General features: G+C 35.0%; 1 protein-coding gene across 3 annotated transcripts in view; it reads left to right on the top strand.

The window, feature by feature from the left end:
- Nucleotides 1–17891: 17891 nt before the first annotated feature.
- Nucleotides 17892–26984, top strand: part of LOC129218623 (CCR4-NOT transcription complex subunit 7-like) — a 77126-nt gene continuing 68033 nt past the window's right edge. Inside the window, exons 1-2 of one of the 3 annotated variants that reach the window (XM_054852943.1) lie at nucleotides 17929–18019; nucleotides 21042–21190. The gene's annotated coding sequence lies outside the window, so the exon portion shown is untranslated. Of the gene's footprint in view, nucleotides 18020–21041; nucleotides 21191–26984 lie in introns of all 3 variants that reach the window. The other 2 variants (XM_054852941.1, XM_054852944.1) reach the window with 2 other exon arrangements.

Genomic DNA, 26984 nt, shown 5'->3' with positions numbered 1-26984 from the left:
CCACTAAAGTTAAGATAAAGAAAATGATTATCACCGACCCCAAATATGTTGAAGAAGATGTAAAAGCTATGATCGAAGCTATTTTGCAAGAAAGCGCCGATGCAGAAAAAATCCGACTAGAAGAAAGGGAACTTGAAAAATTAAAAATATAGGAAGAGAAAGAACTTGAAAAATTAAAAATACAGAAGGAGAGGGAACATGAACTAGCAAAGTTAAAAATACAAGAGGAGAAACAGTATGGACTTGAAAAAAAAAAAAAAGAATACGAGAAGAGAAGGAATTTGAGCTTGAGAAATTAAGAATACAGGCGCAACACAAAATAAATCCAGATAGTTCTTCTGAAAATGCCTCAACGCCGACTAAATTTGTTCATGAAACGTTCCACAAGTTTAATATGAAAGACGATATTAGCTTAAACCTCACTCTATTTGAAAGACATGCTGAACTAATTTTTTTGCCGAAGAAAGACTGGGTCCAAAAACTTATAGGATTGATACCGCTAGACGTTGCTTACATGATCGCCATGGAACCTACCGAAAAAGCAAACGATTACGACCACGTCAAAAGCCTACTCTTAAAACGATTCAAATTGTCTCCGGAAAAACTGCCCCAACTATTTGTTTCGCATCGAAAAGTCACCGAACACACATGGTCAGATTATTACCATGAATTGAAAACATATTACGAAGGATGGATTTCAGGCTTGAAGATAGAAACGTTTGAGCAACTTAATGATCTAATTATAGCTGATCAAATGAAGAGAAAGGCACCGTACGAGTTCAAGGAACACTTTCTAGATCAATGGTCCACCATTAATTCACCTGTTAAATTAGCAAAGAAATTTGAAGAATATGAGGACGTACGAAGGACATTGAAGCTGAAGCCGTCCTATTCGTTTGAAAGAGAAAAATATGAAGATAGAGAAGTTAATAAGTTCGAGAACTTTTCACGTAACCCAGAACATTTTAGGAACGAAAATAATAGGAACGAGAGAAAACATTTTCAGACGAATCGAGGTCCATATACCGAGAGAAATAATATCCCGAGGCAAGTGATATGTTGTTACTGCCGAGCACCAGGTCATTATGGTGTAGACTGCCCAAATCGCCCTAACATTAATCGGAAAAATAACAAGTCTCCATGGTGCAAACTTGTTCTTAAACTTCGCTAGAAAAAAGGGGGACAAGGAAAATTACCCCGAGGAATAACATTTTTAATGCATTAATCGACAATGGTAGTTCCGTCAGCCTAATACGCAAAGATATCCAGCAAAAAAAAAATCATAAAAACCTCCGAACTTTCGAAAAAACCAATTGTACTGTCCGGCCTAGGTAAATTTCAAGTAAAGACTAAAGGGTATTTTCAGGAAGAGTTTGAATTAGATGAAAAAAAAATGTACTTTGACATGGCATGTTGTTCCTGAATGGTATTTAAATTTTCAGGCGATCATAGGTTCAGACATTTTAGAACAAGCATCAGTCTTACTAACAAAGAAGATCTTCATGTGCGGGAACTGTTAATGGAAGAACTGGAAGACGCTCGAAATCTACTCCGACAAGAAGCAAAGAAAAATATCCAGAAAATTCAGGCTGAAAACAAAAGAACGTACGATAAAAAGCGTAAAAAAGCTCCAGTATACTTAGAGGGAGATTTAGTGGCTATCCAACGGACGCAGTTCGGAACTGGTCTAAAATTACGGCCGAAATTTTTAGGACCGTACAAAATAAAAAGTGTTAAATCAAAAGATAGGTATTGAAGTAGAAAAAGTAGGTAACCATGAGGGCCCTAACTTAACGATTTCATCCGCTGACATGATGAAATACTATTCACGAATTTAGGATTGTGTTTCATTCTTTTTGGTTTGTTGTATTGACTTTCGTTGTGATTTATATAAAGCTTAATTATGTTTATTTTCATACATCGAAACTTTATGTCAGTCACTGAGGCCTTCCTGCAGGATGGCCGAATCTGTAGGAAATAAGCTGGCAACTGAATTATGTTCATTCCCTGCAACTCTGGCGGGGAGTTCGATAAAGGGAGACACGCCTGTTTATGTTCTGCGATGGCAGACGTCTTTTTTCCAGCGTGTGTTTTGTCTTGTGCTTTGTGTTGTAAATAATAAATATTGTGTGTTGTATGTCACCTGGTTGTAGTTCTTTGCAACCGATCCTACATCCTACTGCAATGAAGAATAGGATACGAGTATCGTTCAAAATATCCCTAGACAGTGCCGCAAATTCTACATACATACTCTAGTTTGAAATGCAGGCATCCAGTTCTACATTGACCCTCAGTGCACTGAGATCAAGGCTCATGAAAACGGCACGTTTTAGCATTTTTCGATACAAGAACTGCCATTTTTTGGCAGGGCAGAGAGTGAGCCATGCAACTAATGAGGGTATTGAATAATTCATATATTCTCTTACACAAATTACGAACAAAAACCATGGTTGAGCCTAAATGCAGGGAACCAGAGGGCCTCAAACATGGCACTTTTTCGTCTTTTTTGACAAAGTTTGGAAACCCCTGAAAGCATTGGCGTCGTCAGCTGAAATTTATTGGGGGGGGGGGGGGCATTTTGACTCTGTCATTTTCAAGTTGCATTAAGAAAAATTCGTTTATATATATATATATATATATATATATATATATATATATATATATATATATATATATATATATATATATATGTGTGTGTGTGTGTGTGTGAAACAAAAACTTGACATCAAATAGAATTGGATTTACATTTGATACAATACTTTCAAAGGTTTACATCTTGATTTACATAATTACACAATAAGAAAAAACATTAAATACCAACAGATACATTTTTTTCTAGACTGCACATGGAATACGAATATCCGTGCTATTTTTTGTGATCAATTTCGTCCAAGATGTTTTTTGTGAACGTAACATAAAACAACATGATTCAACCGCTTTTGTGTCATAGTCGACCTTAGATACAATTTCAGCTTTCTCAGCGCAATGAAGCTTCTTTCAGCTTTACACGACGAAGGGCGGCACACGAAGAGTAGCCGCACCAAATTTTCAACATTTTGAAACAGTGGACAATTGAATTAACCGTTCTTAATGAATGAAATCATCAAAAACGAAATCTAGCTTCATTGAATCAGCCGCTTTATGGAATCAAAGCTGTTTAGAACAAAGTGTGACTCATATATAAGCCGCGACAACTGTATAATTAAATTTTATATTACATAGTGATAAACCCTGCAGTTCTAAGTTCTTGGCACAAGTTGGATTCGAAAGAGTTTAATTTGATGTTTTTTAATTAAAAAATTAAAGTATATAATTCACCCTTATGACATTCACGAACCTACGAAAAACACAAATACAAAAATAAAATCCTTCATACACTCAATGCATAAGCAACCAAAAAACAGCAATAGCCATGCCCATGTACTCGTATATACCTTAATTTTTGATTTCTCTAAGTCAGCGGGGAAAGTGCCCCTCCTGATCCTCTTTAAGTGATAGGCCTGCCTTGAGAGGCACACCCCACAGATTGAAAAGTACTGGCCTACACAGAGAACAAACAGCATTTGGTGCATAATTGAATTCTGATCAGCGGACGATGGGAAAGAAATAGAGAAATGAACTGCTTTTTTCTGACACGTGACAATAAGTTTTAAAATGGTTCTTTCAATAAAATTTGTTCAGTAAAGCAGGATTATTAATGGATAATTTTCTGTTAAGCTTTAATAACTAAAAGGAGTATTATTTATTCCATTAAAATTTATAAAAGATGAAACATTTCAAAAAAAAAAAAAAAAAAAAGAGAGAGAGAGAGAAAGTTGAACGCATTAGCTCGGATAGGACTCATAATGTCAAAATATTGACTGTAAAGCATACCTGATTAACAGGCATGCAGGGGCTACTCGATAGGAGGTCACTGTGAACTTTCATAAACTTTCCTTTCCCAGAAAATTCTGACGAGTCTTCAAATTTCGAAGTTTTTTGTGAAATATTGCATTAAAAGGAGATTCTTATTAGATAGTGATGTGGGTAGTAGTGATGTGGGTAATTAGGAATTTCATTCAGAAAATCGAGAAATAACCTAATCTGAATAGTATAAAATCGGGGAATCCATGCATGATACACTAAACAGAATAGTACTTACCTATCACGGTGTTTTGACTTTTTAAAAATGGTTCCGTGGATGTTGTTGATGATTCAGTAGTTAGAAATGACTCAGGTTCATTTGACGTAGAAGGTTTGCTACATTTTCCCGTTTCAAGTCACCTATCCATAGCCGTAATCGAATATGTAAAAAAAAGTATTTTTACCAAAAATGGAGCGCTCTTCAGGTCACTTACTCTCAAGGAGACTAAAAGACAATATGAAATTATTTTTGTTTTTGTCGGAACGTTTCCCAATAGGGAAGCTCCTTTTATTTCTGTTTTTTTTTTTTTCTGGTCATCTTGCGCTTCTTTTTTCGTTGGTCTATCGGAAGTGACATCACAGTATCCATCGTTATGCTGACTTACGATTTGCTTTTGAAATTGCACGTTCATTTTTAGACTCCTCCTCTTTTTTTTTCTGTAACGTAACGCTTTTTTGGTCAAATTTGAGATGCCGCAAGCACATTTGAGAAACCGCGCTTCGGTAAGGTACTTTGAAGCCACGTGTTGAATAATGACAAACACATGACACGTCCTTTCCCTTTCTACCCCAAACTTAACCTTTGACCAGCTAAGTGGTTCTCTAAAATTTTGAGCATCCTTTGGCCAGGGTGTAGTTGCCAGCTGCAAAAAACCGCCAAAGAGGTCAGGTGTCTCATTTTGTTTGGGTAACGTCGGGGTCGCTATAAATTGAATCGAATCGGAGAAACAAACACTGCCAAACTTGAAACAGAAACCTGGAAGCGCCGAGAAACGAGATAAGAAAGAAAGGGGCAGAAACTCAGATCCCCGTCTGACTTCTGTTGAGTCGTAAAAAGGGGGGGGGGGGAGTTGTCCATCTAGTTTCAGTATCTTAAAGTTGTCCCCTTGTTTCCCCCTAAATAGCAACAAATACGCTGGAATGACTTTCAAGCAGGGCTGTGGAGTCGGAGTCATTAGAAAACATTCCGACTCCGACCTTCTTTTTTACTTTCATTTTCACTGACTCTCCTTGCATTTTTTAAAAACTGACTAGCAATTGGTTCGATTACATGTATAAAAAGCTACTAATGAGAAAATAACTGCGATTATGGCAATCAGCTAACTTAAGTGCTTTCCGAACTTTCTGTAGCCGTCCCCTAGTTTGCTTGCTTTTTAACTTAACAAATAGCAACTGTCAGCAACTGCCTAACATTTTCAAGTAATCACTTTCAAATAAAAGGAGAAATATAGTGTTTTGTTCAATCTCAGTTATAAAATAGTTAAAGGAAAGTAACAATTTAGTAAGTCGAGGCCCGTAGCTCGGGCGGAAACTTTTGAGAGTGTTCGGCAAATTTGCAAATAAGTTCTGGCATAAAAGCACGAATCTAAAAGATCCGATGAATTTTTTTTTTTTGTCAATACCATTTCTATATGCTTAATTCTCCATAAAAAGTATGGAACAAAATAAGTGTAATTGATTTCTTGGTTACAACTCTCAATAATTGCAGTTAATCTTTAAATCTTCATATTAAGGTTAATTATAAAGCAGACTATAAAATTTAAATTAAAAATTTAGCAAAGAAGAAATGTAGGTATAGCAAAATCTATTCGTACAAATTTGTATACCGCCGCATTTTGTGCAAAATTTGCTCCTGACGTATATGTGCCTTACTTTCGTTGAAATTGAAAAGTTAAATATAATTTAAAATATGTTCCAAGAAAATTTTCAGAATTAAAATATTTATATTTTTTACAAACTCTGAAATTAACTTTGGGTGTCACCTACCAGATGAATCACCCGGGGCAAACCCCCTTCTCAAGAACTTAGACTTAGAAAAAAGCTTTTTTTCTTTCAAGTTGCAACTTTCAAAATTTGAAAGCACACGATTTTATCAACATGTATTTGTTAAACATTAAAAGGGGGCAAATTACAAGTAATCCTTTTAAATTATTGAAAAAGAAAGAAATGGTATTTTTAAGTCATCTCACTTTGAACTCGTAACTATTGGAAAATTTGATTTTCTAATTGAATTTCTGACGTTGTATGCATCTTACGTTTACAATAAAATACAAAATGCGAAATTTTCATGGAAAATAATTAATATTTCAATCTCTGTTTGTGGTTTTTCCCCCTTCCTGAAGGAGGAGAGGGAATTGAAAAAATACAATAAAATAAAAATAAAAAAATCTGGAGTTGGAGTCGGGCGTTTAAAAAATCCAGGAGTTGGAGTCGGTCATTTTCCTTCCGACTCCGCAGCCCTGCTTTCAAGCTGGGGAGGCCGGCGACACGACTATGGATGGCTGACATTGCACTCGGGAGAAGGTGTCCCCTTTCTAGCATCCTCCACTGAAGCTCGTGTGCGCAGAGAGCAGAGCAATGGTTTGTCATTGGAGTTCACTTTCCGACTTTCTGTTCACTATACACATCACCTATTTTGTTTTTATTTAGTTCTTTTTTTTTCGCTGTTCATTTCGTTTTATTTGATATGAATTAAACATGGTCAATTATGTATTATGCAACTGTTTAAAGTCTTCAAAGCAAAAATAATTTCCCCAAAATAATAAATTTCATCTTGACAATTATCGAGGGGGTCCGATTTTCAAATATTGAGGGGGTCCGGTCCTCAAATATTGGGGGGGTCCGGACCCCTTGGACCCCCCCCGGCCGAGACGCCCATGCCTGAAAGACTGTTACTGAAGGTCAGTCACAAAATTTACGATATATTTCAATTTAGGTACTAAATTTCATATTGTCAACACAAGAATTTTTTTGGCTGATGCTTAATACACAGAAATAATCGCATTTTAAAAAACGCCGATTTGGAAAAACCTCTACGACGGGCTCCATTTAACGAATTTTTACAGGCCCCTCAAAATTTTTTTGGAGGGAAAGAAAAAATACGTGTTTTCTAAAATCTTTAAAAGAATACACCATAAAAATTTGAGCTAAATCAAAACTGGTGTATATCCCCATTTCTTATAAAAAGAGGCCCATTTCTTATAAAAAGGCCCAGTTCTTATAAAAACTGGCTCTTAAATGCCTAAATGCAACTATTTACTACAGATGTAAGTACATGTGTGCTTATCCATAATTTATCATTCAGGAAAGTTTGGAGTTCCATTCTCTCGTCCCAAAAATTTAATTTCGGGGCGCCCCTGCTGGTGTTGATCCTACTGATGATTCTCCTTCGTTTAAATTGAATTTAAAGTCTCTGTAATTAGCAAAAGGACTAACACCTTTTACTTCAATCTTGTGCAGACTACGATTATAGAATAGATAAAGGGATATCGCGATGTGCCCTCTTCATTTGTAGATGGTGCCAGTATTTTTTCCAGAGAACTTAGTTTTTTTTATCAGCCGCTCCGTTGCAAATATTTTTCTCATTTTGATTTGGCAATTTTGCGCCACTCAAAATTTTTTACTCCGTGCCGGGGCATGGACTGACGGAGTATTAGTCCGGCCCTGCCCTCTCTTCTCGGAGCCTCTCAGCAAAAAACGCGACCCCTTAATCTAGAAGTTCTAACTGAAATTCTTTTATAAAAGAACTTCCCAGAAAACTTGGTTGGTACAGTCTGTGTCGCGACCCCACCACCCTCCTTACATAGGCACCCTTGTTTCAGCTCTTGTTATTAGAGTAAATTTGTGAACTATTTATTTATCTGAGGAGATATCATTTTCGGGCTTATTGGCATTGGTCTAATTGGAGTAGAAATTCCAGACGTTTCGGCTTGCTTTGCTGCAGCCATCATCAGTGGTTTGAGTTTGGTGAGACTGATTCCTGGCTTCGGCGGCTCCGGTATTTAAGCAAACTGCTGCTGCACTGCTGGTCCTGATTGGGAGGCGTTCTCAAGCCGCTGGTGGAATAAGGTTCCTGATTGGATGAGATTCGAGCTGCTGGGTGATCCTGGTACCTGATTGGATGGATTCGCAATCCGTGGTGGCTACCGGGCTCATCCAATCAGAAACCGGTAGCCACCACGGCATGTGAATCCCATCCAATCAGGTACGAGGATCACCCAGCGGCTTGAATCTCATCCAATCAGGAACCTTATTCCACCAGCGGCTTGAGAACGCCTCCCAATCAGGACCAGCAGTGCAGCAGCAGTTTGCTTAAATACCGGAGCCACCGAAGCCAGGAATCAGTCTCACCAAACTCAAACCACTGATGATGCCTGCAGCAAAGCAAGCCGAAATGTCTGGAATTTCTACTCCAATTAGACCACGGCCAATAAGCCCGGAAATGATATCTCCTCATATTCACGCCGGCCGTGAAAGCCTTAAACAGTATTTATTTATCGAAATAGACAATGGCTGTCTTCATTGCAGGTCTTAGGAAGCAGACACTTATGCTAAAGATGGCCTATACATTTTTTAGAAATGACGTCATATGAAAATATTATACAACACTTATGCAGTCATAAGATGCCTCGTGCTTAGTCTCAGCTTAATTTTCAAATAGGAACTTACGTATGCTACATCCCGCACTTTCATTTTACGTGCTCTTTCTTTACCTGTAAAACGGAATTAAAAGTATTTACGCATAAAGAGAATTACTGAAGACTCAAACTCCCGCACTGGTTTTTTAGATATAAATCCTTGTATTCTGATAACCTCCCCATTTAAAAGGTGCGCTACTACTTGAAATAGGATTGTTTGGGGTGGGGGCCCCATAGTTAAGCTCTCGGCAGCCCTTTTTAAGTAAAATGCCATTGTGGAGTGTTGCATCATGCAAATGATTTAAGTCTCCACTCAAATATATTTTTAATGATTTATTTTTTTTATAAGTTCGTTACCAGACTATCTTCAAAATTTTATTGTTTAAAAACACACACATAATATTTATTGCGTTTCTCGTTTCAATGAAAAAATCTCCTTCGCATTCTTATTTGCTTTTTCTTTTAATCGTAATATTATGCTTTAATTTACACATGAACGTCATCTTTGGCAGAAAGATTTTCTTTTATATCTAGAGCTTTTTCGGAGGAGGGATCAGGGTGTACACTGCACCAATGAAATTTTTACGTTTTTTTTTTCTTTTTGGAGACTTTGTTCTTGGAAAGAGGGGGGTTGGTGCGCCGTATTATTCAAATGGGTTTGCTTTTTCAAAGAAAAACTGGCTACCAGGATGCCGAGCTGCACTAACACGCTACAATGCGATAAAAAGCATCGACATGCCATGTGGTTACGCCGTGCGTACGACAAAGTCCTTTTCACATAGGAAAATGCTGTCTCGGAACTCAGTATTTAATATTTCAACGTTTTGCAGCGTACGAAACCTGGGCGCTCAATATGCTCGGCACCCAATGTTCCCGGCGCCTAATATGCTCGGTGCCCAATGTTCCCGACGCCCAATATGCTCGGCGACCGATATTTCAAGCGCCCAATATGCTAGGCGCACAATGTTCCCAAAGTCCAATTGACGTCGCCCAGGTTTCCCATTTTGACCGTGACGTCCTCAAATCCGGTCTAGGAAGATTGGGCGCCGCATATTGGGCGCCGAGCATTTTAGGCGCCGGGAACTTTGGGCGCGGAACATATTGTGCCCAGTATTCCCGGGGTCTAAAATGCTCGTCGGCGCCCAATGTTCCCGGCGGCGAATTCTGAAACGCCCTCAATGCTTACGTTACGGTAGCTACCGGTTAGTTAATCACGTGACAGCTAATGATCACATGCTCTAATCAACTGCTTAGAATGGTAACCGGTTGATAATAGAACGCTGTGGTTAGTAACCGGTCGACCGGTGAGGTTCGTCGAACGCAAGGAACGCTTGCGTTCGACGAGCTCAACTGGTAGCTACCGGTTAATCGATCACGTGACATCTAATGATCACGTGCTTCAATCAACTAATCAACATATTAATACGGTAACCGGTTGATGATAGAACGCAGCGGTTAGCAACCGGTTGCTCAGTGGTCGACCGGTTAGGATCGCCGAACAAAACCAATTACAGTACATTGGCGAAATGAGAAATAAAAACGAGCGCGTTCTATTAAACAGCACGGTAACCTGGATACATTTTAAGCAACCCCGAGTAAAATGTAAACAGAGCCGCCCTTTTAAATTGTGAGGTAAAAATTGCAATGCGAAATATTGCTGTTTAAAGTTTTAGTTCGTTTTAATTTCACGATTTACCGTTTTTGTGTTGTGAAATATTTCCGTTTTCGTAGGGTTTCTTCTGAATCTTAATTTACGTCTGTATTGTTGTTATGTTTGGAAAATTCTACTTGCTGTAAACATTCGCAATAAACTCACATTGAAAGAGACGCAGAACAGATTTAAACATGGTAGATAATACTTGCTGTTTCAAAATGAGTTTCTTTGACTGTTGATTTTTTTTATATTCTTGAGAATAGTAACTGAAATACGATCTGAGTGTGCTTCTCTTATGTTGTTGATGTTTTAATTTATTGGTTTTCTCTGAACAATGTTGAAGATTTTGGTTAATTCATAAAGTTTTTTAACAATAAAATGTCGTGAGAAAATCTGTAAAAAATACTACCATTTAATGATCTAAGAAATACATTTTATCTCAGGAAAGAATATAACCCTTTTTATTTAATTTGTAATTTCACCTTCATCTGTCTCAGTTTTTAGTTTTATAAAAAAAATAAAAAGGGGAAAGGATGGGTGGGAAGATGTTGAGTCACTGCTCCTATGCTCTGTGGGGCTCGTGAGAATTTGAGCGACCAGTGTCAGCCTTTTCACACTCCTCCCCTCCTCCCATTTCCTAAAAAAAATTGAAATGACACGTTTCTCTACCACCAACTACTCGCAATCAGTAGTCATTGGCCCCAGGAACTGTAAGCTGTTCCATTTCGATTGTTTTATGCTCCGAGCTTATGTCACTCCTTAACTGTACTAAATCATTGTAGTCTAATAGGTGTGAGTTCATTTGTATGCTAATGATAATAATATAATCAGAGCTCTAAAAAAATTTTTTTTGGCCTTGTTAATTTTGCCTGAATGAACTGATAATTGATAACAAATTGCAGATTGCACCAAAATCTTAATTATATTAAAATGTTCCCTATCAAAGGAGTTTACAGCAAATATTGTATAACTAGCCTGCGTGCCCGGCGTTGCACGGGCTACTTAAAAAATGAAAGAGCTGTTCAATTGATGTTTTTGTATTATTCTGACATCAGTTTCTAAAGCGCGAAGGAGTAAATAATTACGCGTAATGCAAGGTTTGCAAAACACCAGTAGAGCATATTTTTGGCAAAAACCTCTTTAACGTTAATCATATTTATCAATAATACAAGTTATGAGTATTTTCAATTAGCACAAAACATAAAAATATATGCATTCTCAACTATAATATGTGCTCACTTTAAACTGAATTAAATCTGATAGAATATATCTGAAATATTTATGTACAATTACAATCAGCTTTTTACATAAAATGACACACACTTTTTTTGTTGATTACGTGAAACTAAAGCACCAAGACTTATTAAATACCAATAAGTATTAATTTAATATCAAGCCATCAGATTCCAATTAAGCTTTAGTTAAAATCGTTAAAACAATCTTTTTTGTTCAACTTTGTTTCACTTAAAGAAATCCAAACAATCTTAATTTAACGTGTTCTTTTAACGATACAAACTGTATTGCAAAAATCGAAACAGGAAGGAAAAAGAGATTTATTACAATTCGAAAACTCACCCATGTGACGGAAAAAAGTCCAACAAAATAAACATAATTAGTCGCACATCCTAAATGTACCCAAATATGAGGCCGGTGAATAATAAACTTACACTACAATCAATAAACATAGCTAAAGAAACATTTTTCATATGCTGAAAAGAGTTAAGAACGTTGAATGTGAAAAAATAAGAAAGGACAGACGATAAATGTCCAAATAGAGCAACCAATTTTAAACTAATTAAAAATGAAATTCTAGATGGAAACGTTGTTTTAAGATTTGGACAGCAGCCAAAAAAATCTCTTGACACAATTATTAGAATTTTATTTGCTCACCCATATGCAAAATGGCAACAAGAAAGAAATAAAAATTCCTGAATAGCGTTATGTTAATTAACGTTTTAATTAATATCTCCGTTAATTAAAGTCGTGTAATTATGAGAATGGTCCTATTGTTTTCTTTGGAAAATTTCGAATTGATCGGTATCTCGTTTGACTCCCGATTCGCCGTGGTTCTCGAGAAGATCGATCTTCAGACAGACAGACAGACGGACGCGAACAGATTTTAATATTATAGTGGATTGACTTTGAATTCATAGCACCTGTGATAGTTAAGTTAGAGGGGGGAGGGGAGCCAAAGTGGGTGCCCTTGGCTAGTGCATTCTTGCACCCTTTGAACTTGTTCGTTTCCGTTTTTTTTCCCTTACATTCATGGCATGTGAAGCAATCCGGAAAACTTGCAGAAGGGGTTGCTATTCATATTGTATTGTAATTAACTCTGAATTTGGAGCACTTCAGAAGTGATTGGTAGTCGGGGGAAAGGGGGGGGGGAGTCTCTTGAGCCAAAGTAAGCACCCTACAACATGTGAGCCACCCATGTTTTTCTTTTTAAGGTTCAAAGCAATCCATATAAGTTTTCAGAAGGAGCTTGCAGTTAATTATTCTTGAATTATAAATAATTTTGAATTCAAGGCACTGTGGAAGTGGAAGGAAAATTGGGGGAGGGGCCAGATCTGAAGCCTAAGTGAGCGCAAGATATGGCACGTTTCTCCATGACATTCAATCGTCTTCTCAACTTCATACTTTGTGCAGAATAGGGAGCTGAATAAGATTCAGTGCAAAGGGTTGTGATAGCCCATGGTGCCCCTACCAATCCTTACGCCCTTAGGAATGAAGAACCTTTCAACAGAAGACATTTTGACAAAACCTTATTCTTTTCAGTCCTCCATAAATATATCACTTAGATTCCAAGCTAGGCCCACTATAGTTGGGGCAAACCTAACCTGGGAATATTGTGAAGGCTACGCAAATCCTAATCACAGCATTACAGAGCTGCCGGTTAGGTTTACACCAGGCAGACATGGCCTCTTGTTGACCCCGTCGAAATTTAAACTTCCTATAAGCAGGCCTGTCATTTAGGAGGGTCAATTGCCTCACCCCTAGCTTTGAGAAATTAATGTTACATATAAGGGGTTGTAGTTTCTGCAATAAAATTTGCATTGAGTAAACACCCTCTCCCACCCCTCAAACCCTGGAAAAATTCGAAATGACAAGCCTGCTTATACGAAGTATTAGCAGTTCAGGAATACTAAGAAATTAAGAATTTCTGTACTTATTCATGTCTTGAGCAAACCAATGTGATTTTAGCCAATTGTAATAATTACTGTGAATAAGAAACAATTACCTTTTCACAGATTATAGGTAGTTCAAGTATTTGGTAAATATTCACTTCAAATTACTTCAGAGTTACCAGAAGATTAGTTTTCAGTGGCTGATTTATGGGTTTAAGAGGCCCATTGAAATATATTTTTGGGGACCCCTTTGTCTGTAATTATCATCATAATTGGCTGGATAGCCCATTGCGAGCCTTGGCCTTTTTCAGGAGATCCCGACAGGCTGTCCTCCTCTTTGTCGTTGACCTCCAGTTTTTGATTTTAATGAAATCAAAATCAGAGTCAACACAGTCGACCTATCTTGTTTTTGGTCTACCCATTGGTCGCTGTCAAAATGGGACCGCACTAAAGACCGTCAACGCAGCTCTGTCATTTTCCATTCTTGAGAAATGACCAGCCCATCGCATTGTTTAGTTTGGTAAATTTCAAAATATTAATATTTCTAAAAAGTTTATTAAGTCTTTGTCTACCATAGAACTAAGTAAAAAAAAAAAAAAAAAAAGGCTGCAATTTTGAATCATCTTTATAGCCTTATGGTCCTGGGAGCCCCTTACAATTGCAACATGGTAGATCTGCCATTCCATCTTTAGAATTTTTTTTTTTTTTTTTTTTACTTGTCTTGATGCTGTCCTAGATATTTTGGTCTAAACTCGGATTTTTTTAATGCAAAACGAAAATACATCATAGCTTCAGAACAACAGTAACATACCTAGTCACAGATATAACACTAAGATATCTTACTGTTGCTTTGAGGGGAAAATATAGGGATTTTTTTAAAGAAACACAACCGAGATTTTATTAGTATTTAAAATAAATTGATATGATATTCCGCTATCATTCTTTATTTTCAACTTTAACTTTTTAATCACCAGTAGGATTGCAGGAAAGGTAGGAAAAATTCTTAATATTTTTTGACTGTTCCACAACCCAACTTGATTTTAACTCATAAGTAATATGCACTTTAATATTTTTCGGAAAATATAAAAGGAATATCGTCTGCAATTTGAATTAGGCGTAACTTCAACGCACAGAATAAGAATCAAACTGAAGTATATTTACGAATTAAAATACATTGAATCAATACTGAATTAAAAGAAATGTCAAATATATCCTAAAAAATTCATATATTTTTTACATTATATTAGTCAACAATATAACATTTTTTTAGTAACGCTAACAAAATTCGTGGCTTTTTCACAAAATAAGATTGTATGTGACAAAACATAAGTTTCAAGGATTTTAAATATAATACGAGTTAAAATATGAAAGCCATAACGTATGAAGATGAAGCCAAGCTTTCACGACTGCACAAGGAACATTTGTAAACAAAATTTATAAGTCTCAATACAAAATTTAACTAGCGTGTAATATCCATACACGACTTGCAACATTTAAAAACTTATACATATTGTGTTCAAATAATTGTTTAATTAGACCAAGAATATCGTTCAGAGTTTTAAAAATACAGAACTTTATGACAATCGCGACTATTACAATGAACTTTGTTTTCAAACGGACAGGTTGCAAGCAGAGGTATAGTGCCTAGAAAGAGTAGTGTGCCGATCGACGGGGAAAAAGTGAGGTCAGATCTGAGGAAAAACCAGATGGCGCTGCGCTCGAGGTGTACGTTATGCTCCTCAATCAGACTCGTTTTAAATCAGCGATTGCATGCTCATTTCGCAGTTTAAAAGCCCCGTCTTTCGGATTGAACGTATTTCTGCGCAAAAGACAAATTCTGTAACAAGTGCTATTTGTTACATGGGTGTTCATTTATTTTTTGAAGAATATAAAATTACCTTATGCTAATTTATCTTTAATGAAAATAGTAGACTATAAGGGGCCATTCATTAAATATGTAAGGGTCCCGAGGGGGAGGGGGGTTGGAAAAGCCTCTACGTACCTTTGGGGGGGGGGGGTCAAACTCTTTCTTACGTAATATTTTCCAGGTCGGTATTTCACATTAGAAATTGCGCGGTCAACAAGTGATTTGGCAGAGATTATGTTCCATATGCGTATGGAAGTTAAGAAACGTGTTAGGATAAGATGTTTTTTTATTTGTTTTACAAAGAATGAAGAGTGTAAAATATAATAAAAGAGTCGCATTATGTATGGCATGTTTTATTTTTAATTAATATTACATTTTAAAAAAATGTCGAAAAAACATTCAGTTTAGATTCTAACTTTTCAGTAACTATTTCTTTACGCAAAAAGTTAAATTTAATAATGTGAATTTAATAACGATTCCAGTGATGTAACGATTCCAAGATTTGTTATTTTATCATTTTGAAAAATGAAATGGAATCTTACGTAAGAATAGGGGGGGGGGATGAAAAATCTTACGTATCCTTACATGGGGGAGGGGGATCAAAAGTTGCCAAAATCATCCTTACGCAATTAATGAATGGCCCCTAAGTATTCAATAACTGCGCGTCTCTTATTTCTCTACTAATAATAAAACTGGTACCTTCAATCCCTCGCCAAGTGTTTAAATTTGCCACTTTTCTTAAAATTTCGGAGACTTAAATACCTTTTATCTCGATAACGGGGGACGATAACAAAAATAATTATCAATTTCGTACAGGATTTTAAAAGGCTAAAATTAAAAAAAAAATTTTTTTTTAAATATAACTTACGTGCTCGTTGATTCCGTTTGTCCGAAAGTCGAATGGTCGGTCGCTAACAGTTACCAGGCGTAGCGTTGCTAGAGATTTCCAACCTATTCTCCAGACCTATAAACTGTAGAGGTGATGCTACCATATACCGTGCCCAAGTCGGGCTCTTTCTCATTTAGGGGCCTCATTGACTCAGGGGTCGCTCCATTCTACTTTAAACTCATGCTGGCTACATGAATGGGGCTTGAGTCTCCCAAGTGTTTTTAAAACAACAACAAACTCCGCCCTAAGCCATCTCGATTGATTATACATTTGCCTTAAAGTATAAGTATCAAATTTTCAGTCAATTGTGTAAAATTTTGTTTTGAAAACATCCTTGTCTTTGTGTCTACTTCAATAATGATCTTTTTATCGTCAATATTATTTTCCACATAATTTTCATTATATACAAAAACTACAATATTTGGAGATTTTTTAAATTTCATACAAACCCAATATTCGTTAGGCAAATTAATATGAACAATTTCATTTATAATAGATTTATACGTGGTTATTTCAGTTTCATCTGCGGAAAGATCAAGTTTTATTTTTTTCAAACAGGGAACTTTTTCCTAACTGCATAATTCCTGATGGACCTTTTCTTTGGTAATTTTTTAGTAAAGTATGTTGGCAGACTTATGAAAATTGTCGGAATTGCCTCATCTTTAAAAAAAGTTTTTCCCCGAGGAATCAAAACTTCCTCACCATTTATAACATGCTTAAAATGCGTTTCAATAAAATGTTTTTCGAAATGCAGAGCACAAATTGAGCAGTATTTATCAAAAACTTTATCTAACCTGGGAATTAACGAGTTCCACTTTAGTTTTTCTTCATCTGCTGGAGCTTTAAAAAGCGCAACTTTTTCCTTGCATGTTTTGTACCCACTTTTGCACCCAGGTACGAAACAAGATGAAGCTTTATTTCTTCCAATGTTCAACTTTGATGTCTCCATTAAAAGCCTTAAACGCTGTTTCATGAAATATTCACAAAATAAAGGTAAAAAAGAGAAACGCGGAACTAAATTGTAACAAAATCCCGCGTCTACTAATGTAAACACCGCGAAATTGAACGTACATCTCGACCGCACTGCCATCTAGCGGTTTTCATACAATTTGTCTTCAAGAATCGTGGGGAAAAAAGCGTCGGTCGGCACACTACTCTTTCTAGGCACTATAGCAGAGGCATGTGCTTGAGCAGAGCATAAGCAACATTGCGCTCCGCAAAGAGCAGCACTGCGAAATTCTCGCCAACCATTTTGGCAGCTTCCGAATTTCGCCAATGCACTGTAATTGAGAGGGTTTCAAAATTCGCTTGCCGGCGCCCAAAGTTCCCGGCGCCTAAAATGCTCGGCGCCCAAAGTTCCCGGCGCCCAAAACGCTCAGCGCTCAAAGTTCCCGGTGCCCTAAACGCTCGGCGCCCAAAGTTCCCGGCGCCCAAAATGCTCGGCGCCCAAAACACTCGGCGCCCAAAGTTCCCGGCGCCCAATGTTCCCGGCGCACAATATGCGGCGCCCAATAGTTGGCGCCCAATCTTCCCATTTCGCTCAAATCAACCTTTGGCGTTATCAATCAAACAACCATAGCACTTAGCAAAAGCCGAGGCAAATTTTCCAAGTCATGTGACGCAACAACAACTAATGGTTGACTTTTTTTGCATGAAACTAGCGAAAAGAACCTGATTTGTCTCAATATTTTACTTATCACGTGACAAGTCGCAAGGAGTCTCTGCTTCACGCTGAACGTCTTCAGTCCTTTCATTTTATTTTTTCTCAATGCTGGAGAGAAGGAACTTAGTTTTTATTTCTCTCTTTTCCTATCTGAAGACTGCTCCTTGATGCCTAATGAAATGAAATCAAAAAAAGATATTGAATGATTCTCGTATTTGAGCTACATTTTTAGATGGTTTTCTTCACTTTTCTTATCACGTTTTAAATATTTGAGTAAAAAGGTAAAAAAAAAAGTTTATGATCTTATCTACTTTGCAGGTAATAGAATAAGTGAGTGATGTACATCACAAGTTATTGGGAAATTAATTATCGTCATTCTTTGATATCTATTCCACATGTGTTAAAGCTGTGGATTGTTTTATGTTTAAACTTGTAATCTGTAAACTATGTAGAAATTTATTTTTAAATTGTCTTGTTACGTATGATCGTTTAATTAACCAGTTGTTAAGAGTGATTGCTTTGGATGATATCAAATGAATATTCCAGTTTTTTTTCTTTTTTTTGGAGTTTCAAATAGGTTAAAAAACAGCAGTTTTACGATCATAGCTTGGTAGCAAAAAATATACATGAATTCAACCAGTGAATTCATTTTCTTGTTTTATATTTGAATGAAAAATAAATGGTATAAAATAAAGAATTGTTTAGCTCAGCATAGCCCTGAAGGGCTCTTGCGCCATTAAAATCAAATAAACCAACCGATCAACCAGTGAATAAAATGCTCAGAATATACAAATGAATATTTCTTTGACATTTAAAGTGGAAAATCAATGAGAAAAGAAAATATTGATACTGATAAAGAAGTTTTAAACATGTTGTCACAATAACTTATTTTACCTCATAGGGTTGGGTCAAATAAGTCACTGGTGGGGAAAATTAAGTCATGCTTTAAAAGCTTTAATTTCACAATTTACTGAATAGTAATTTTGTACTTTTATTCATTGGTGAGAAAGCATTGCATATAAACATTTCTAGAAAATAATATTGTCTCTGCTGTGGTTAATCTCAGGGTCATGAATGGCTTTCACTATTTATGATGCATCAGCAGTCAAAATATCATCTCTCTCCGGAAAAACAAAGACTTTGATGTTCTTTTTAAATTTCGTTGTATACAATTCTACATTGTAGGAAAGAATAATTGCATGGAAATACATACTTCTTTGACTTTTTTCCCTTGCCCTTAATTTTCCTTCAATCAAAAGTTTTAATGATGAACACATTCAAGCTTCTATTATTGAAAACATTAAATCTCTAATATCTTTAATTATATTAAATCTCTAATATCATTAATTACAAAGTATAAGTTTCTGCCAGTAGCGTATTTGGATGTAAAGCAGCCCAGGGCTTTTGAAACTGGCCGCCGTCTAGAGGTGTTGAGAATTACAGGGTTGGTAAACAAATCACAATTTTTTTTAATACTTAAACTGGATTTTTTTTTAAATTTAAATTAGCTTTATTTTTATTTAAATATTTTTTAAAAATAAATTATGTTCAAAATCATGAACAGAAAAGCAGGATTAAAGCTTTCTCATAGAGTTCGGAGATTTATTCCATTTGTTCTTAATTAAAAATCTTACCTACACATCAGATTTTATGAGTTTTCACTACGCAACAGCATCAGATCATCAAAAATAGAACAAGTATTGTGTAGTGACTGTATGTTTAATGAGCTGAGAACTTAGTCAAAAATTTCAATTACTCTTTGCATTACAGCCCCAGAGCCGTATGATGAAATAACGAGATCGCTCCTATGGCCCTAAGAATAAAAAAAAAGGTTTTTACTTATTTTGATATGAGAAAAAGTGCCGCCTCCCAATCATGCTATTGCCCAGTAAACCCATACGTAAATACAACACTGTTTTCTGCTAATTCTGCATATGAAATGATGTCTGGTGCCAATGATACTGTAAAATCCCGAAAGTAACCCCCCCCTATTTTCAAAACAAAACTTGTTAATTTCAGAAGGGGGGGTTATAATCGAGATTTTTTTGAAAAATGAGCCAAAATAATTGTTTTTAGTAGAATTATTTTTAGAGTCAGAAAAGAAATAAGTAAATAAGAGTTAATATTAATGAAGAGTGAGAAATTAATTAATAAAAACCTGTCCTAATTTTCAAGTAGTAAAAAATTGCATGTGGGCGCCATCTTTTTCAAAAGAAAGGATTTTGTACCTTAGTTGGCGAAATCCCTATAATTTATCGCTTGAAAATTCATCATGTACTGAATGTAATAAGGTTACAGTAAAAGAAGCAAAATCTTAACGTTCTTGTTTCAGAATAAAAGCAAAAATCGCAATCACGGCCGCCAATTCGTTACGAAGATCGTAATTTCGAAAACTGAGCTTTGCAAAGTTCGCGAACGCAAACAGAGACAAATCTCTTATTTGATTTTGTGAAATATACATTTCTGATGATCATTAACTCGTTCAATTATTTTATTCTGCCTTTAAAAAAGGTTATTTTTAAGTTTCGCGCTACTTTTTAAGCAACGCATTTCCAAAATGGCGCCACGTTTTCAAAATGGCGTCGTGTTGAAGATTGTTCATTTTCACAAGTCAGAACAAAAACGCTCCTTCTAAAATAAATAAAAAGCAGTACAGTCAAATAAATTTCTGCTGTAATACTGTCAACAAAAAAAAAACCAGGCGCCCTTGCATCAAAAGGAGTCTAAACATTTTGGAAGGAATAAACCGTGGAGACCATTTTTTTCTTTTTTGTTCAAATCATTCTGTTTTCTTTCTTTTTTTTTTTTTAGAAAAGAAAACCTGCACATGGGGGCGAAGGGGGGGGGGGAGAACTAAACCTCTGTAATTGCTTTTCAAGTAAAGCAGAAAATGTTATCCTTTTTTTAGAGGGAGTGGAAAATGAAGATGATCAGATTTTTTTTCAGGTGAAAAAGGGGGGGGGGAGGGTATATTCAGGATTTTAAAATAATTTCACTTTCCACAAAAAAAGGGGGGGGGCTATAATCGATAGGGGGGTTACTTTCGGGATTTTACTATATAAAATTGGCAACACAGAAAGAAAATATTTTTATGTTTTTTAAAGAATTAAAAAAAAAAAAAGAAAACACTGGCCTATTTTACTCCACCTGACCCTGCTGCATATTGGTTTCCGATTACGGAACCGTAATAGGTTTGTATGATTCGTGAATTGATTTAAATTCTAAGTTAATCTTTTGTGTTTCAATTATTTGAATAGGATGATATTAACAAAGAAATGTGTTTTTTGATTTTATCTGTTTTAGGTTTTAAAGTTAGTGAATGAAATAAAGTGATGTCTACTACAAATGGATAACAATTATTAGAAAATCATTATTCTCGAAATTGTTAATATCTCTACTAAGTGGAGTTATTTACAATTGTTTATGTTGTAGCTTAATGGTAAAAGTACATGGTAACTTATTTTATTTATTTTTATTTTACATTTTTTTTTGCGTATCAAATTTATTAAGTTACTCTTGAATGTAGCATAAAAATCTAAAAACTCTCTTCGGGATTTTCCCCAAGTCAGGGTTCGTACTTCATTAAAAAACCCTTAAGAAACCCCTAATTTCATCAAACAAAATTTAGGTTCCTAAAAAACCCTTAAAAAGTCCTTAATTTTCTGTAAATTTCCTTAATTTGGTAAAAACTATATCAATTTCGGTCCCCATTTTTGTATTTTTTCTATTTCCTCCCCTGAAATCTTGGGTGGTCAACTTCACAGGTTTTACTGTATTTTAAACTGAAATTTAAAAAATAAATACTATGCTTTAAGAACAATATGTGCCATGTATTGTATTAATTACTACACAATTATTTCAAACATAATTAACTGGGGAAATTTTTGTATTACCTTTGAAACTCGTAAATTAGCCATTTTTTTTTTTTTTTTTTGTTGAAATCTGGAATGTCATGGACTCTGGGGGCTATTTTGATCTCATCCCTTTTCTGCATGATTTTAAAAATGTTTTTTTCTTTTTTTTTCCTGATTTCCTCCTTTTTGCTCTCTGACCACTCTCATCCCTATAATGTATGAAATTTTAAAATATAATTCACCAGGGGTCTGGCCAGAGCAAATTTGGGTCTGTTAACGGACCCTTCACAAAAATCCGATCAACCAAAACAAAAAAAATAAAATTATTTTTTTCCTTCTTACTTCTCTTGCAGAAGAAAAAAAAGAAATTCAGAACTCCAACGAAAAATTACAAGAGTTAAGTCAAAATTCGGAAATTTAAGCAATTTTTTGTAACGGTTTATAGAAAGAGGCGTTTGAATCCCTCCTGATTTTTTTTTTTCAAAATTAAAGTCAGTTTTATGCTTTCTTTGGTGACGTTAGGAGAATCGGGAGTTCGCAAGGAAATTATCCGAAATTGAAGGCTTAAAAAAACAATTTAAGGCTATCTTGATAGCAATTTTGGGCTATCCTCAGTCTGTAGTTTCAGAGGAAAAACAAACAATATAATGCTGAGATATCCATAAGAACAACACACATTTTGTATTTGAATAATTTTATTCTTTTATTCGTACCACAACCTTAGAATTAAAAGACCTTTTTTTTTGACTCAAAAAAAAAATCAAAAGCATGATTTACTTTTTGGGAAAACGGGTTAAATTTTTTCAAATCAAAAGTGTGAAATTGCCGCCCCCAAAAAGTGCCGCCCGGGGCGGACCGCCCCCTCCGCCCCTCCCTAGCTACGCCACTGCTCTTGTGATGCTCCAGCAAGCCATAAATAATTACTACCGCCAAATAAATATAATGCCTGTTGTTGGTTTCTTTGAAAGAAATTAACAGCTGAAAGTCAGTTTGGTTTATAATTTTGCTTGTTTGTTTTATGCAGTGGTGTTGTTGTAAACGTCTTTGGAAAAGCGTCAACATTCTCTGAATAGGCGTAGTAAGCACTTTTCTCCCCACTCATGATTTAATCATCAATAATATACAGCGAAATGAATTTAGAACTACAAAGGATAGTATGGGTGGGGCGGATGTGATCGCTTCAGATAGGGTTACAAAATTTAAACTTATCGCCACTTAGTGTCGTGTGGTGCGATGTTAAACTGTTATTTTGGGAGAAAGTTATATGGGTTTGGTTTTTCGATACTAAAAAGGATAATTAACTTTAAATAAACTTTTATTTACCGTTATTTTTTTCTATAGATTTCTACATTTTGAAAAACGCAATCTTTTTACATCCGATATGAGAATCATATTTTATTCTTTTTTTCAAGCTAACTTTGCTTTATTAGGATGCAAATAAATGAAAAGTCTCTTTATTTTTGTAACAAAGCTTATTTCAAGTTTTTAAAGGGGAATTACATTTTCTTTTATGAGTCAATAATTAAAATGCTGAATCGATGGTTTATTTTTTTATTTTTGCTTCATCTGTGTCCAGGTATTAATGATATGTTTATCATAGGACTCTAAAATGCAATTCAAAAGTAATTTTATCAAAAATATTTATTTTACAAGCCGTTTTTATACTTTTGATTACTTCACTTTGAGGATTGCAATCTCTTTGCATCCGCTGTGGAAATCTGATTTTTCGAATTTTTGATGTTTAGTACGCTTAGTTAAGAGGTAAACAAATAAAATATTTTTTTTATTTTTGTGAAAGTCACGGAATTTATAAGGTTTGAACGAAACTCTGTGCTCTTACACAGTGTCTTGGGTTAAAAAGTTAAATGCTGAACCCCTGCCTAATTTTTTTTTCTTACAGTTATTTTAAATACTATACAAAAAACATTTCTAGTATAATTTAACGTGATGTAGAATGGTAGATAAATATTGATACTTGAGGGATGCCCCCCCCTCTCTTCAAATACTAGAAAAACACTCAAGAATGATAGTCTCAACAGAAAAGAGAGAAAACACTCAACTTTAAGTGTCAATGATGCAGTTTCCACCATCTCAAGAGTCTAAACTTTCGTTTTTACAAGAAAAAAAAATTTTTTTTTTAATTATTTGATTTTTCACAAAAATAATTGATTTTTCACAAAAAACGGACCCTGTGAAAAATCCTGGACAGACCCCTGTTCACTGATAATGCAGCATCACAGTCAATTGCACCTCTCCCTGCATTTTGAGAAAAATGTTATGCATTTGTGTATGTGTATATGTATATAATGTATATCAAGTACTAACCCTCCCTCCCTCCCGGAAACTTTGAAATGGTGCACCTAAAGTTATTTATTTCAGATGAGTCCTTTAAAATTTTTGAGAGTCCTTAAAAAGTCCTTAATTTTCACTTTTAAAAATGTATGAACCCTGCAAGTGATGTCAGACTTTGCTACTAAAGGGGCCCCCGTGAAAATTGTGAGTTTGTTATGATGAGGAAAGAGGGGGTAGCTAGAAGTGTGACATTCTTCATTTTGATTGAAATAAAAACACATTTATAGCAATATTTTTCAGCAGCTTATATGTTTTTATTTTGAAGGGGGCCATTAAAACCAAACTTTGTCCCCTCCGCGTTTTTTTGTAATTAAATCTTTTTGGTAGGGGAAACAACTAGGTCAGATCTCCAATCTTTCTGAGGTGGGGCAAAGACTTGATACTTTGGCCCTACTAGTCTTTCTTCCAGAATCTTTATCAAGTTTTATTTATTTTTAAAAGAGGAGAATTCATTGAAACTAAGGTAAGTTTAATGATGAGAAATTTTTTATGTGCAACATATTTCTTTGAAGCAAAGCAGATTCTAAAAGTTGTAAGTTTTAAAACACCAATTTAAAAACATCTCTGGTTACATCAGAAAAAGGGCAAAAATGGGACATTGGTATAAGTCCTCCAGAAAATTTTCGAAACTGAAGTAGTAGAAATACTTCTTTTGGTAATTAGGAGAAAGAGCAGATCTGTGCATGGAGAAGGGGTCCTACCTGGAAGAAAATTTCGAAATTGAAGTAAAATATTGTAATGTTTGGTATAGGTAGAGAATAGAGGAGGTTTGGTTTTTTCCTTCAGAACTTTTTTCAGATTAAAGTTAATTTCCTCCAAAGATACCCTTAAAATTTGTTTCAATTTTGAAAACATTTCAGTAAAAAACCTCAGCGCCCCCTCTCTCCTTGCTCTCTCTTCTAACTCCTACAACTGTGTCAGAATACGCATGCAATTGCGTTGCCAAAGATAGCCTAAAATTGCATATTTTAGAGCTAAAAATTTTCACATTGAGTATCCAACCATTTCCTATTTCCTTGACTTCTTCTAAGTAGCCTAAGTTGCATTTTAAAATTTTGTAAAATTTCCTTTTGTTGCCCACCGATCCCATAACGTCAACAAAGAAACACTAAAAGAGACTAATTTTGAAAAAAATCGGGAGCAAACCCAATTCGACCTATTTAATAACTTTACTAAAATTGCGGTTTTTGACTTAAATTTAGCAATTTTCTCCAAGTGCGGGCCCTAATCCCCCCCCTTTTTTTTCTTTTGAAAGTATATAGAGAATAATTAAGTCTTATTTTTTCTTCAATTAAATTTCTAGTTAGAAGTTAGTTAAAAGTTTCTAGTTAAATTTCTAGTTACCTTTTTTTGACAGTTTTATGTATTAAATATTTAACAATGAAAGGGCGGCAAATTGAGGAAAAGCCCTGGGCGGCAAACACTGTAGCTATGCCACTGGCTGGAATGATAAAGCACACGATAGAACATGATTCCTTAATAGTAAGTACAAGAAGCTTAAGAGTAGAGTCATGTTATATGCATTAAAAAAATCATTAACAGCAAATATGCTTCAAAATACCTAAAATATAAGCAAAAAATTAAAAAGTATGCATTAATAATACTTTAGTTTCATCGATAATTTTGTCTGAACTGAATACAAAATAACTAGCTATTCTACTTTAAAATTATTTTGTCATTCACGTGATTAATATTCGGTATTAAACAGGGGGATACAAGGGGAGAGTTATGGGAATCATGACTCTTCCCTAACCGTCGACAGATTATAAGTCCACGTTGTGTTCAAACACTTTTTCCTTAACTTAAATTCATTATATTTACATCTTTTTCTTTCTGCTAGTTTCACATCTTTAACTTAATTGTAATTTAATACATGATTTGTTGACATGAAAAAAATAAAATTATAATGTGATTAGAGAAATAAAACTTATAAGTTAAACAATTGTAACCAAAATAAAAATACATCTCGGCACTCACTTCAAAAAGTAAATAAATACAAAATCAATGAATTAAATAAAATAAATATGCAGTAAATGAAAATAAAAATAAATAAAATAGCAAAAAAACAAATGAGAAAAATCTTTGCATCTTCGTGAACAGCCTGTTATTGATACAACAAACTTCTCCTGTGTTACTTTTTCTTATTTATTTGCTTTCATATTTTCCTAATGACCCTCTCTGAGGCTTAAATACACTTGTAATTACCACTCTTCGCCAGAGGGAGGGGAGAAGACCTGATTCAAACACGGCACACTACGCACAGTAGCAGAACTTGGGGAATAATCGCTGCACACAGTGTAAAACTTTTTTCTGCCAACACTGAATCGCCAACTCTAACCTTAAAGTTGTTTTCTATGATAACTTTCTTTAAAGTGGGAGAAAATGCAAAAGCATTGATCTCTATGTAAGTGTCCAGTCTTATGCGAAGCTACATGGTCTTTGTTGATACTACTCTAAAATGTTATTTTCCCCAATGTATTTTAATTTTAAAACTATGCAGTGATATGCAGTGAAATCCTGTTACAAGAAATACCAAAACAACAAAATATCAGTTTGAACGAAGTAAGTTTTGAGTCCCATTTTAATTTCCATTATATTGCTGGAATTTCATTACAATGAAATTCTCGTTACAACGCAGGTTTTGAAAATATCATGATATTTTCGAAAATATCTGATATTTTGATCTATGTTGGATATTTTGATATATATCCAATATTTTCAATCAGCACAAACTCAAATCTTCAAAATAGTAAATGCATCCTCAAATCACTCTTTATTTTCTTATATTGTTATTACGATATGTGGACTTAAAATTAAGGTTTCTTTCATTATTTACATCTAATATGTCATTTAACATTTTTGACAATTTTAATGGAGTTAGTTTAGCTTCAGCTGTTTTACTCATTTTTCTTCCGTTACCTAGTTTTACAGTTATATGATTCAGAAATAAAAAATATGCATTAGTTGGTGCACAGTCATAAGACATTTTCTTTTTTCTGACCAACGTTTATTATTTTATTAGGCATTTTTTATCTGAATT

Source organism: Uloborus diversus, chromosome 3 (genome assembly GCF_026930045.1).
Source record: "Uloborus diversus isolate 005 chromosome 3, Udiv.v.3.1, whole genome shotgun sequence".
Taxonomy (NCBI): domain Eukaryota; kingdom Metazoa; phylum Arthropoda; class Arachnida; order Araneae; family Uloboridae; genus Uloborus; species Uloborus diversus.
Note: the sequence above shows the minus strand (reverse complement) of the source record. Positions and strands in the feature narration are given on the sequence as shown.